This window comes from Sus scrofa, chromosome 1 (genome assembly GCF_054392235.1).
Source record: "Sus scrofa isolate SSC_HxYL_T2T_F1_AM1 chromosome 1, Sscrofa_HxYL_maternal_Yorkshire_Landrace_v2.0, whole genome shotgun sequence".
NCBI lineage: Eukaryota > Metazoa > Chordata > Mammalia > Artiodactyla > Suidae > Sus > Sus scrofa.
Genome location: NC_139383.1, coordinates 114,580,695 through 114,594,212, shown reverse-complemented (window position 1 = coordinate 114,594,212; position 13,518 = coordinate 114,580,695). Strand labels below are relative to the sequence as shown.

Sequence of the window (13,518 nt, the reverse complement as noted above, 5' to 3'; positions counted from 1 at the left end):
GGCTGGCATTGCTGTGATCTGTGGCATAGGTCGCAGACATGGCTTGGATCTGGTGTTGCTGTGGCTGTGGCGTAGGTCAGTAGCTTCAGGTCTGACTCAACCCCTAGTGTGGGAACTTCCATTTGCTCTAAGAGCAGCCCTGAAAAGCAAAAAAAAAAAAAAAAAATCATAATGTATATTTTCTGGAGCTGATTACAGTGCTTCCTATATAGTGTCTCACTCTTGTAACAGTATTGTCACTAAGACAACAACAACCATAAGTATCGTCATAACACACAATTTATAGTCTCTCATTGGGATGCTTGCAGTTTTAATAATTCCAAAAGGGGCAAGTTACAACCCAATTATGTGAGACTCCTGGGCAAACCTGTGGCATGTTCGATGAAACCAAATTGCTGGGAGTGGAAATGAATGTGATCACGTTCTGCACTATTGTCACCCAGAACCTAAGACGCTTGTGGGTGACAGTAAATGCACAGATGGTTTCTACCTGGTTTAATCTCAGTAGGCTTTTAAGATCAATTTATCACTGTCTTTAAAAAGAAATGAGAGCCCACATCGAAGCAATTTCACAATATGGTTTTGGAATGTTTCCCTTTGATGCCTACCTTTATACCCCAACAAATCTGAAGACATCACAAAATTCTAGCCTGTTCAAGTGTCATATTCTGATAAGTATTTTAACACACGATATTCACAAACACTACAGATAAATCAATTTTTTTTAAGTTATCAACTTTCCAGCTTCCTGTGAGTGTTTTTTTGTTTGTTTTTGTTTGTTTTTTTGCAAAATCTCTTCTTGAAAATAATGCAGTATCATTTTTTAAAAAATAATGGAAGTTCCTGCTGTGGTGTAATGGGATCAGCAGAATCTTTGCAGTGCTGGGACACAGATTCGGTCCGCAGCCCAGCACAGTGGGTTAAAGGAACATTGCTGCAGCTATGGCATAGGTCGCAACTTCGGCTCAGATCTGATTCGTGGCCTGGGAACTCCATATGCTGTGGGGCGGCCAAAATTTTTTTTTAATTAAAAAAAATGATAATTTTAAAAGGATGGTTTTATTTGAATTCTGGCTCTGCTATTTTCTAATTAAACAATCTTGGTCATGTTCATTTCTAGCCATCAGTTTTTCATCTATAAAATGAGCCAGCTTCTCAGGATTGTGGAGAAAATCAAATGAGATAATATGTGTCAAGTGCCAAAAACAAGCTGTGTCAAAAGGAGATACAGAAATGAATGTTAATTTCCTCCCCCTTCCCAAGATAAAAAACAGTTTAAAGGAATAGAGACATGTATTCTTAAAGAAAAATTATGAATAGTGAATCAAATTTGAAAGAAATCATCCTGAAATGGAAATGAACTCGAATTATGAATGTGGTCATTCAGAGAACTGAAATTACATATACTTCATCTCAATGAAGTCAGTGCTATCAACAGAAAGAAGGAGAAAATGCATGACTGCATTGCTCACGTATTTTTTGTTCTTATATTTGCTTCTTTGCTTGTAATTATCAAATACTAATGAGGAAAAGTGATTTGGAATTGTATAATTAAAATGAAGAAAAGGTAATTTTAGGCAAAGTATGCAGAAAGTGTTTTGATAATGAGGTTTAGAGAAATAGCATTTTTCTAGAGAACTGAATCCTCAATTTGAGACATAAAAATTAAAGCATCTCTATCAGATGTAGGCTACACATATAAGAGCTAATATTCTGGTATTATTTTCTAACATGAAGCAGGTAATGGTCAATAAGATCTCAGTATTTTTATATTCAGCTTTTGTATATAATGCATGGATATCAAGCACTATCTAAAAATCATATATAGATTACATTGTTCATATGTGATGGCCATGCTCATTCAGTAAACCAAAGTAAGAAAGTGTGTATGTCTCATAAAATGAAGTTCTTATAATTATATTATATTGCCACTAATTATATATATAAAGCACTGCACTTTGTATAGGTAGGCTTATAAATAAAACGTCTTATTTGTGTAGAACTGACAATCTAGTGAGAAACACATACATCTCCAAACATAAATATGGACATAAATAAAAGCAGGGAAAAGAGAAGCACTAACTATGAATTTAAAATAGAAGTGTCTGTCTTTAATACAGCAAATTAGTGATATGATACATGATATGTGATAGCAAATGGTAATAATGACATGATATCAACCCATGATACAGAAGCATTGTTTTCCATCTCATCTCTGTTGACTAGTCAACATCAGACTCCGATTTTGGAGTCAAGGCAGCTGACCTGAAGGAAAGAGGACTTTTAAAGTTCAGGATGTTAATCTAGGCAATAATTTCTTCATCAACACTTTATTAGGCACCAAATCAAAGAAATTCACTGTCATTATTTCTTAAAAGAGATAAAACAGGAAAAAAATCACAGTACATAATACTTGATGTCCATAATATTTGTTTGTAAAGAACTATGATAAAGGTGCACAAAGTCAAAAAGTGCCATGAGAAGTATGGACAAATTACTCTCAGAATTCAGAGAAGGATGGGGATGCTTTAAAAAATGAGATCAAAGAGGCATCACAAAAGACATTCAATTTTGTCTTGATCACAAAGACAGGATGAATTTTAGTATGTAGGGAAGAGAAAACATAGTAGTGAAAGTTACACAAAGAAAATGAAAGGAAGTAATGATAGATGAAACGGCCAATGAAAGCAGAAGAGAAGAGCATAAAGCTCTTTAATACCAACATTTTAAAAAAGAGTTTGGCTCCTAGAAGAAAACATAGGCAAAACACTCTCTGACATCAACCTCATGAATATTTTCTCAGGTCAGTCTCCCAAAGCAATAGAAATTAGAGCAAAAATAAACCCATGGGACCTCATCAAACTGAAAAGCTTTTGCACAGCAAAGGAAACCCAAAAGAAAACAAAAAGACAACTTACAGAATGGGAGAAAATAGTTTCAAATGATGCAACTGACAAGGGCTTAATCTCTAGAATATACAAGCAACTTATACAACTCAACAGCAAAAAAACCAATCAACCAATGGAAAAATGGGCAAAAGACCTGAATAGACATTTCTCCAAGGAAGATATACAGATGGCCAACAAACACATGAAAAAATGCTCAACATCGCTGATTATAAGAGAAATGCAAATCAAAACTACCATGAGATACCACCTCACACCAGTCAGAATGGCCATCATTAATAAATCCACAAATAACAAGTGCTGGAGGGGCTGTGGAGAAAAGGGAACCCTCCTGCACTGCTGGTGGGAATGTAAACTGGTACAGCCACTATGGAGAACAGTCTGGAGATACCTTAGAAATCTATACATAGAACTTCCATATGACCCCGCAATCCCACTCTTGGGCATCTATCCGGACAAAGCTCTACTTAAAAGAGACACATGCACCCACATGTTCATTGCAGCCCTATTCACAATAGCCAGGACATGGAAACAAGCCAAATGTCCATCGACAGATGATTGGATTCGGAAGATTTGGTATATATACACAATGGAATACTACTCAGCCATAAAAATGGATGACATAATGCCATTTGCAGCAACATGGATGGAACTAGAGACTCTCATACTGAGTGAAATGAGCCAGAAAGACAAAGACAAATACCATATGATATCACTTATAACTGGAATCTAATATCCAGCACAAATGAACATCTCCTCAGAAAAGAAAATCATGGACTTGGAGAAGAGACTTGTGGTTGCCTGATGGGAGGGGGAGGGAGTGGGAGGGATCGGGAGCTTGGGCTTATCAGACACAACCTAGAATAGTTTTATAAGGAGATCCTGCTGAATAGCATTGAGAACTATGTCTAGATACTCATGTTGCAACAGAAGAAAGGGTGGGGGAAAAAACTGTAACTGCAATGTATACATCTAAGGATGACCTGACCCCCTTGCTGTACAGTGGGAAAATAAAAAAAAAAAAAACAAAACAAAACAAAAAAACAAAACAAAAAAAAAAAAATAAAAGGGCCCGTGTGTAGATGGTACCTTCCAAATGGTGAAAAAAATAAAAAATAAAAATAAAAAATAAAAAAGTGTTTGGGGAGTTCCCATCGTGGCTCAGTGGTTAACGAATCTGACTAGGAACCATGAGGTTGAGGGTTCGATCCCTGCCCTTGTTCAGTGGGTTGAGGATTCGATGTTGTCATGAGCTGTGGTGTAGGTTGCAGATATGGCTTTGATCAATCCTGTGTTGCTGTGGCTCTGGCTTAGGCCGGTGGCTACGGCTCCAATTAGACCCCTAGAGCCTAGGGGTCTCCATATGCCACAGGAGCGGCCCTAGAAAAAGCAAAAAGACAAAAAAATAAAAATAAAAAAAGTGTTTAATTACTCTGCTGCCAAATGGAGATTTCAAAATCACAATTAGAAGAGTTTTAAGAAGATCATGGCAACTCGACTGATGGCTGGATTGGGGAATGGAGTCCAGAAGTAAGAAGACAAGGAAAAGACTTCTGTGATTATTGAGGAGGCAGGTAACTGTGGACTGAAGTAAGATCATGACAATGAGAAGGAGGTGACTGGTGAGAGAGGCTGCAGCAATAGGACCTGGGAGGGAATAGAAGCAGCATGGATGTGGAAGTAAGAAAAACAAGAAATCAAGGGTGATATGGGGATTTTAACTTCCAGCCATAAGAAAGTAACAGGGCCCAGATTTATCATCCTGTCATAAACAACCAGAAAACTGAACAAAATATGAAATAATGGTCCTTAGATATCAGATAATTGGCAACACAGGACTGTAATCTCTGAAAAATAGAAAGAGAGAAAAAAAAATAAGGTGAGTCCTTCAATTTGCACTGGCATTCTGCCTGGAAGTAATTTGCAAACTTCAAGCCCAGGGAAGGAAAATCAAGAAGAACTTCATAGCATTGCTGAGCTGAAGAGATAGAGATTACAATTCAGAATTGCAGATGTAGCTAAAATTTTCAAGGTTAGGATATCAGAGAATTGAAAGCTACATAAAGAGAGAGTTCTAGAAATTTGAATTGAGATCTTCTTCTTGAGTCTTTGGCTGAATATCTGTATGATAAAACTCCACAATTTGGGGCAAGAACAACTTCTGGGGATATAAACAACTACTAGAGAGTTGTAAGATAAAATAATTCTCAGTGTTCACACAGAGGCAGGACTAATTATACTTTTCATTCGTTAAAGTGGAAATATATGATTGAATATATACTTCAGTAGAGACTCAAGAAAAGATCAGGCTTTAGAAATGAGCCTAAATTTGTCTTAGAGTACAGGCTAAGCTAGACTTGCTCTAAAATAAAGCAAACAAACAAACAACAACAACAAAAAACTTAAAGGCTTGAAAGGGTTCAACTGATCTACCAGAAGCTTAGCTACCTGTCAGAACAAGTCTAACTTTCTTTAAATGAATACAACAAAATCCAGTACCCAGAAGTTTAAATAAATCAAATCAAATATTACTATATGGAAAACAAGTCCATACCAGAAGAAAAACTACCTAAGAGAAACAGACCCAGAAAAAGACATGACAGAGATGACGGAATTATCAGAAAGGGACATTAAAACAAAAAAAATCATTGAGCTTAATGATATAAACTATTCTACAGGAAGTACAGAGGAAGAAAAAAGTAAAAGAACCTTATTGACCTGAGAGAAAATATTCATCTCTCACATAAGTGTAATCGGAGTTTCAAAAGGCAAGTGCAATGAAATGTCAGAGAATTTTTTTTTTTTTAAGTGGCAAAAATAGGGAGTTCACATTGTGGCTCAGTGGAAACAAACCTGACTAGTATCCATGAGGATGCGGGTTTGATCCCTGGCCTCACTCAGTGGGTTAAGGATCCGGTGTTGCAGTGAGCTGTGGTGTAGGTCACAGACACAGCTCAGATCCTGCATTGCTGTGGCTGTGGTGTAGGACAGCAGCTGTAGCTGCAATTCAACCCCTAGCCTGAGAACCTCCATTATGCCACAGGTGTGGCCCTAAAAAGAAAAAAAAAAAAAAAAAGATTTAAAGTGGCAAAAATATTTCCAAATTTGGTAAAAACTATACACTCACAGCTCTAAGAAGTTCAAAAAGTCCAAGTAGGATGGGCAGGGAGTGGAAGGGGGGCAAGACATATCACAATAAAATTACTGAAAAACTGGGAAAAGAGAAGCTTCTGAACAGCAATGACAGAAAAAAAATTCACATAATGAAAAAAGGAACAAAAGAACTGTTTGCAGATTTCGTATCAAAAATATGTAAATCAGAATCAGTTTAATACACTGAAAGGAAAAACTGTCAACTTAGAAGGTTATCACAGAGAATATATTTTAGAAATAATATTAAAATAAAGACTTTAACAGAACATTGTAAATTAACTATAATAAAAAATTTTTTTAAAAATAAAGATTTTTAAGAAAAACAACAACTGAGGGAATATTTTACCAGAAGACCATCACTACAAAAATATTAAAAGAAGTTCTTCAGACAGAAGGTAAATGATACCAAAAGGAAACTGACTTTACTAAAAGGAAGGACGTACAATTAAAATGATAAATTTGGAGGGAAATATAAAGAACTATTTTTTTCTGTATTTTAAAAATATTTTTTAAGATAACTATTTAAATCAGAAACAAAAAACTCAGTATGGGGATTATAGCATGCAAAGAAATATTATGCATGATAACAACTGTACAAAGGATAAAGGGTGGGGGCCAGAAGTATACTGCTGTAAGACTGTTCCATTATATGTGAAGCAGTGTAATAGGATTTGGAGTGAAAGATGTATATTGTAAACCCTAGAGCAACCACTAGGTATAGCTAATAAGCCAGAAGTGGAAATAAAGGAGTTCCCGTCGTGGCGCAGTGGTTAACGAATCCGACTAGGAACCATGAGGTTGTGGGTTCGGTCCCTGCCCTTGCTCAGTGGGTTGACGATCCGGCGTTGCCGTGAGCTGTGGTGTAGGTTGCGGACCCGGCTCGGATCCCGCGTTGCTGTGGCTCTGGTGTAGGCTGGTGGCTACAGCTCCGATTTGACCCCTAGCCTGGGAACCTCCATATGCCGCGGGAGTGGCCCAAGAAATGGCAAAAAGACAAAAAAAAAAAAAGTGGAAATAAAATAGAACATTAAAAAAATATGCCCTCCCAAAAGATACAGAAAAAAAAAATGATTTTGAAAAAAAAAAAGCAGATTAAAAAACAGAAACAACAGCAAGATGGTAGATTTTAGATTGATCATATCAACAATCACATTAAAAACAAATGGCCTAACCTCTCCAATTAAAATGCATAGATTGCTAAAATGAATGAAAAATCAAGACAATGATATGCTATCTATAAGAAACTCAAAGTGTAAAATCACAGATGCACCCCTGTGTTTGCTGCGGCACTATTCACAATACCCAAGACATGGAAACAACCTAAATGTCCATCAATAGATAAATGGATTAAGAAGATGTGGTACATATACCCAATGGAATACTCCTCAGCCATAAAAAAGAACAAAATAACACCATTTGCAGCAACATGGATGGAACAGAGATTTTCATACCAAGTGAAGTAAGTCAGAAAGAGAAAAACAAATACCATATGATATCCCTTATATGTGGAATCTAACATATGGCACAAATGAACCTATCTACAGAAAAGAAACAAACTCATGGACATGGAAAACAGACTCGTAGTTGCCAAGGGGTGCGGGGGAGTGGATGGACTGGGAGTTTAGTAGATGTAAAACAATCACATTTGAGTGGATAAGCAATGAGGTCCTGCTGTATATATGGCACAGGGAACTATATCCAAACACTTGTGATGGAATATGATGGAAGATAATATGAGAAAAAGAATGTATATATATATATATGTGTGTGTGTGTATATATCTATATGTATAACTGGGTCATAGAACATTGTAAATCAACTATAATTTTTAAAAATCTAGTGAATTTTAAAAGAAGTAACAAGATGGAAAAATATACCATGCAAATACTAATCATAGGAAAGCCAGAATATCTATATTACATCAGGTAAAGCAGACTTCAGAGCAGTAATATAACCATGGATAAAAAGGGATAATAAATAATAACAAGGAGGACAATTCACCAAAAAGATATAGTCCTAGTGTGTATGCTTCTGTGATGGTTAATTTTATGTCAACTTGGCTAGTGTATAAGGGTGTCTCTGGATGAGATCAGCATGAGTTGGGGATCTCAGTAAAGTAGATTACCCTAACCCATGTGGTTGGGCATCATGTAATCTATGAAGGCCTGAATAAAACAAAAGGTGGAGAAAGGGGGAATTCTCCCCCTTTCCACTGTTGAGCTGGAACATCTTATCTTCTATCCTCAAACTAGGATTTACACTGTAAGCTCCCCTGGTTCTCAGGCGTTTGGTCTTGGACTGAACTATACCACTGACTTTCTGGAGTCTTCAGCTTGCAGACAGCAGAACAGGAGATTCTCAGTCTCCATAACTGCATGAACTGATTTCTTGTAATAAATCTCCTACTGGCATCTCCTCTTGGTTTTGATTCTTTGGAGAATCCTGACTAATACAGATCCTAATTATAAATTTTTGAAACACATGAACCATAAACTGAAAGAACTGAAATGAGAAACAAATCCACAATTATAGAAATAAATCCATCTCTCTCTCTCTCTGTCATTGATAGAACAACTTGACAGGACATCAATAAAGACATAAGATTTGGGCAAGACCATCTTCTGATGGGATTTAGGTGACGTTACAGAACACTCACCCAACAGCAGCAGAATAGAGTCTTTTAAAGTGCACATGGAGTATTCACAAAGATGGATCATATTCTAGGGAACAAAGAAGTCTCAATAGAATAAAAGGATTGAAACCATACAGAGTATGCTAACATAATGTAATTAAACTCAGGAACAGAAAGATATCTGACTATATCTTTGAAAATTTGACAAATAACATACTTCCAAATAACCCAGAGTTCAAAAAAAGTTTCAACAAAGATATTGAAAATTATTTTTAACTGAAAGAAAATGAAAATACAATATGTTCAAGTTGATGGGAGGCAACTAAAATAGTGAATGAGGAAATTCATAGATTTAAATGCTAATATTAAAATTTTAAAAAGTTTCAAATCAGTGATCTAAGCTTCCATTAGATGAAGGTAAGATTAAACTAGAAGGACAATAACAAAGCTAAGAGTAGAAATTAATAAAACAGAAAATTTATAAATAGGAGAAAAAAATCAATGAATCTAAAAATTTATAACATAAAAAGATCAGCAAAAATGAGAAATTACTAGTCAGATTTATATGGGGGGGGGGAAGACAAGACACAAATCAACAATACCAGAAATGAAAAAGGGAGCATTACTACAGATATGATGAACAATAAAAGGATAATAAAGGAATATATTAACTACTTTATGCCAATAAATCTGACAACCTAGATGAAATAGACAAATTCTTAAAAGACACAAGTTGCTAGTAACCCCTCAAGAAAAAAAAAAACTGAAAATTTCTATATCAATTAAGAAATTAAATTCATAATTTAAAATTTAAAATCTGCCCCCTCCAAAATACAAAAAAAAAAAAAACCCCTACAACAATCCTACACAAACTCTTCTAGAAAACAGAGGAGGAGGAATATTTCCCAAATCAATTTATGAGACCAGTATCATCTAGATAACAAATCAAGATTTAGAACAAGAAAGAAAGCTAAAGGAAAAAAAAAATTCCCTCATGAATGTAGACACAAATATTCTTAACAAAATATTAGCAAACAGAATCAGCAATACACAAAAAGGTTAATACTTCAAGACCAAGTGTAGTTTATTTTAAGAATGCAAGAATAATGTTAATAATCCAGCAACATTATTACTAACAGTACAGAAGTGAAAACACAATTATCTCAATAAATACAGTTAAGTATTTCACAAAATTCATGACAAAGGCTCTCAAAAGTTATCAATATAAAAGAAGTTCCTTGATCTGATAAAGGACTAGCACAAAACACCTAGAGTTACCATCCTAAGATCATAAACAATGAATGATTAAGGCCTGTCACCACTTCTAACAAATCGAATTTGAGCAATGGGAGGCACTGGCAGAAGAGTGGACAACAGGAAGAGAGTCAGGTCAAGGCATTTATTCTCCTGGTTTCCTTCCTTCTAGAACACAGGTCTGCTCCACCTTCCCAGGACCACAGCTACTGTAGGGTAGCTCTCTCTGAGATGAAGTCACTTTCTCCAGGAACTGGTGACATTCCCTCAGTTTACACCCTCAGAATTCTGCTGCTCCTTCTCCTTTCCCCCCCTAATTAGGTTTCACATAACCCTGCCCTCACCTCTGTAACCTGTTTTAATAAACTCAGCTCATCTTCCCTGGATGACACTTGCCATCCGCTCCCCATCAGGCCCCTAAATGAGACATGTCCTACTTTGATATTCACCACCATGCACTTACAAAACATATGAACAAACTCTTCTTTAACAGGAAGTTTATATCATTTTCACCTTGATCTTACATTTCCATTCCAGTTTTTTCATGGAATTTTATTTTAATGAGGTATACTTTATGCTTGAAAGTCTTTTACTGATCATTGAATGATACTTGTCTGAAACAAGAATAATACGTATATACATTGAAAAGTTTAACTTGTTTCTGTTCCATGAAATAAAAATAAATGATATGGAGTTCCCTTCATGGCTCAGTGGAAATGAATCTCACTGGTATCCATGAGGACACAGGTTCAATCCATGGCCTCGCTCAGGGGGTTAAGGATCTGGTGTTGCCGTGAGCTGTGGAATAGGTTGCAGATGAGGCTCAGAGCTGGTGTTGCTGTGGCTGTGGCCTGGGCCAACAGCTACAGCTCTGATTTGACCCCTAGCCTGGGAACCTCCATATGCTGCAGGTGCCACCCTAAGGCCCTAAAAAGAAAAAAAATAATTTTTTTAAATGACAGATTATTACTAAAATTTTTTGCTGGATTGAACAAATTATCATGACAGTTAACAATCCAAAATTGATCAAATTATATATATATATATATATATATATATATATATATAATCTCAAACATTTTGATTTTAAAATTATGAATGCAACAAATAAACTTCTTATTGGAAATGCATCTTTTAAGAAGAATAGGGTTTTTCTCCCCATTAGTTTATATTTCGATGGATGAATATAATTTCCAGCTAGAATGACACAGGGTTCAGACTAAATTTACAAAAAAAAAGGGGGGGGGGGATTGGGCCACAGGAAGTTCAGAGCTTACAAAAGGCACATTAATCCTGTTGTAATTTTCTTAAGAGTGGAACTTACAAACTATTCCTGTGATAAGCACATGACGAAAATAAATAAATGAGCAGAAAAGAGGTTACTAATGACCAAGACATTTGTGCTTATGTTAAAAATAAAACAGAGGTTTACAATATAGAATCATCAGACAAAAGTTCATGAAAATGTTTTTTTCCTGCAACTCTGAAGGAATACAAACACCGGGAATTCCCACTAAGGCGCAGTGGAAACAAATCCAACTAGTATCCATGGGGATGAAGGTTTGATCCCTGGCCTCACTCAGTGGGTCAAGCATCTGGCATTGCTGCCATGAGCTGTAGTGTAGGTTGCAGATGCGGCTCGGATTCCACGTTGCTGTGGCTGTGGCTGTGGCTGTGGCCAGAAGCTGTAGCTCCTTTTCGACCCCTAGCCTGGGAACTTCCTTATGCCGTGGGTGTAGCCCTAAAAAGCAAAAAAACAAAAACAACAAAAACAACAACAAAAAAACCCCACTAACATAAACATGACACAGACTTAATATCAGGTCCATTTCCAGAAAACATAATATTGCTATTTGGGGAAGTAAACATGGATTTTTCGCCTTCTTCTCTTTGAAATTGTGGAAAGCAGGCAGCTGGGACAGAGAGTGAGCTCTTGGTTTTCATGGCTTCCAAGATCCCAGCCATGCCTTTCTTTGGAGTGCTGGGGGGTCTTTACCCCCTGGAGCAGCACTCTCTAGTGAGATAACTGATGAGTAAGAGGCAAGGATTTCTTTCACAAATGGAAGAAGAGGGGCTTGAGAAAGGGGAGACCCCCCGGGGGGGGGGGGGACAGATGTATTCTTAGCATAGCCAGCTTTAGGAAAGAGTGAGTGTGGGAAGCTCTGATCTGGAATGCCCCTCATCACTCTGTGTGCCCCCATTCCTGCACACCCCCCGCCTCCCCCACACACACCCAGAAAACTCTGCTGGCCCCCAGGAAGAGATCTCAAAGTGTGAGAAAATTAAGTCTAGTATCGTTGGAAAGCAGAGAGAAAGGTCACCCCTTGAACAAATCATTCAGACTGACATGGTTCTTCTTTGCCTCAGACTTGATTTCTTTTTCAAAGCTGCTAATACCAAACAGCCAAAGAAGCTGGGGACACAGTTGAGAATGTGAAACTGGATCTTTTGTATATTCCAAGGTTGAGTCTAGGCGATAGCGAAGTGTCGGATGTTTTGTCTCCACATTGCCAGACATCTGGATTGAATGAAGATTCAACTAAATGGACCTGATGTGCATCTCGTTCCCCTCTTAAGGCTGACTTGACTCCTTCTGGCTGTGAAACCTCCTTTGGTATCAGTAGCAGATTTGAGCATGAAATCAACTGTCTGCACAGAAGAAAAGAAGGGAAGACTTGCCCCTTCTTTCCAAGAATATCCTTGTTTTTTCCCCTTTTCTTTCTTTTCTTAAGCCCTCTTGGGGACTTTGAATCACAGGCCATGTCGCTCCCCTTAATCCACCAGAAAAGGGCAAATAAGGTGGCTTCCATGTCAGCCACCGCCAACATCAATCTCCAGCCTTCCTTTAGCCCATCCTCTCTCCCACCCAATCTCCTTCCCTGAGGCAGGTGAGCCCGGCTCCTGGTAACATCTCCACCCTTCTGGTCCCTCCCCAAGTTAAAGGGAAGCGGGCCCACCCTCTCTCTGAGCTGCACAAGCAACAAAGAGACAGAATGAGCTGCATTTTGTTGAGGGCTCTCCAGGTCCCCCAAATCTTTCTCAAATGTGATTGTTTATAAAATGTTTGATAAAAATAAATGATGCTTTCAATTTAAACAAAATTTCACACTGTTACTGGTTTTAATAACAGTTTTGACAGATGAGATTTTCATCATCTGTTTTTTCTTTGTGAAGCCTTCTTCAATAAACTAAAAATGCTTTAAACTAACAGATGTGACTATAAAGTAAGGCTTGAGTGTGAGACATCAGGAACTAAGGCTTGTCAAATGCTTCAACGTAGAAATTTATTCCTAGCACAAGCATATCCTGGGGATCAGGAAAGTCACCAACCTAATGACCAATGGCTAATGCGTGAAGCCTGTTGTAGCAGCAAGATGCCATTTATCCCAAACCGGGAATATATCTCTGCCGGCCCCTCCACTTTCACTCTTTGGATTTAGCAATTTCCGCTCTTCTAGCTTTCAGAAACCTATTCAAAAGTCAACCCAGATTTGTTTGAGCTGATGTTGACGTTTGACAAACTGATGATGTGCAATTCTTTTTTCCATCAGCACAAAAATTTGAATTTTCGAT

General features: G+C 37.2%; 1 long non-coding RNA gene across 5 annotated transcripts in view; it reads right to left on the bottom strand.

Moving 5' to 3' along the window:
• Positions 1-13,518, bottom strand: part of LOC146406306 (uncharacterized) — a 419,026-nt gene that overhangs the window by 254,371 nt on the left and 151,137 nt on the right. The gene's annotated exons all lie outside the window — the stretch shown is intronic.